Here is a 1,546-nt window from a genome sequence, read left to right as displayed (position 1 = left end):
AAAGTATTTTAAGCAAACACTATGTTAATATTAAGATACTTTATCGCTAATATCACATAAGTTTAACAATTACACGGGGTGATGCAAAATTAACTGGCAAACGTTTAGGAGGTGTATTAGGAGGAAACTCTGGAGCACTTTTCCGCTGGACTGGATTACTGTCGATACTCGATATTTTCATAAAATTGTAACACCCTGCAGGTCCGCGATTATACCCTAAAGGACACTGATTTATTATGGTTGCTACACCCGGTTTATTGGCCAATAAATTGGCCGGATTATTACAGATACGAGATCCGCAAGGGCAACGATTGCAAGTAAATTGTCCTTCTCATTGGGTTCCAGATATTGAAAATATGTGCTGAGTGCCATCAGTTTGGCGAACTAACGAGAAAAATTAGTCGCCAATTTATTGGCCAATCCAATGCCAATCGGGGAACAGTTCCCAGTGCGACACCAAAAACCACCTCCTAACTTTTCTAGGAGACTTTCGCTTTAAACTTGATTGACCATTGAAACAACCACTAATGTGCGAATAATGCAACACCCCAACAACACTTAACTGCCGAATGAATAAAAATATGGCATTAATTAGAGTCAGCTACTGCAGTCTCTGGACTGATCCCGAATTTCACCAAGGCCTCCAAACTGACTCAGGTAAATTCTTCTCCCACTGATCCTGAGTTCACTGTTCTAATACTGCAGCTTTGCTTCCTTTTTGCTGTGTTTTGTCCGCTTGCCTACCTTTTGCACCTACCTACTAACTAAGACGATGGGGAAAGGCAAACTACAGCGCAAAATATAAATGTATCACTTTTTATTAATTCGAATAAATCAGCAAAGCTTCTATGGATGAGAAAATACTTCAGGCTTAAACAATATCGACTTACACAACTAAAAAGGAAACTTAGGTGACAAACTGCAGAAGACTCTTCGAAGCTTCCGCCTCGACATCAAAGTATTTTAAGCAAACACTATGGTAATATTAAGATACTTTATCGCTAATATCACATAAGTTCAACAATTACACGGGGTGATGCAAAATTAACTGGCAAACGTTTAGGAGGTGTATTAGGAGGAAACTCTGGAGCACTTTTCCGCTGGACTGGATTGCTGTCGATACTGGATACTTTCATAAAATTGTAACACCCTGCAGGTCCGCGATTATACCCTTAAGGACAATGATTTATTATGGTTGTTACACCCGGTTTATTGGCCAATAAATTGGCCCGATTATTACAGATACGAGATCCGCAAGGGCAACGATTGCAAGTAAATTGTCCGTCTCACTGGGTTCCAGATATTGAAAATATGTGCTGTGTGCCATCAGTTTAGCGAACTAACGAGAAAAATTACTCGCCAATTTGTTGGCCAATCCAATGCCAATCGGGGAACAGTTCCCAGTGCGACACCAAAAACCACCTCCTAACTTTTCCAGGGGAATTTCGCTTTAAACTTGATTGACCATTGAAACAACCACTAATGTGCGAATAATGCAACACCCCAACAACACTTAACTGCCGAATGAATAAAAATATGGCATTAA

Source organism: Dendroctonus ponderosae, unplaced genomic scaffold (genome assembly GCF_020466585.1).
Source record: "Dendroctonus ponderosae isolate FM_Combo_2020 unplaced genomic scaffold, Dpon_F_20191213v2 Dpon_F_20191213_5, whole genome shotgun sequence".
NCBI lineage: Eukaryota > Metazoa > Arthropoda > Insecta > Coleoptera > Curculionidae > Dendroctonus > Dendroctonus ponderosae.
The sequence above is the reverse complement of the archived record's forward strand: the minus strand, read 5'-3'. Positions refer to the sequence as shown.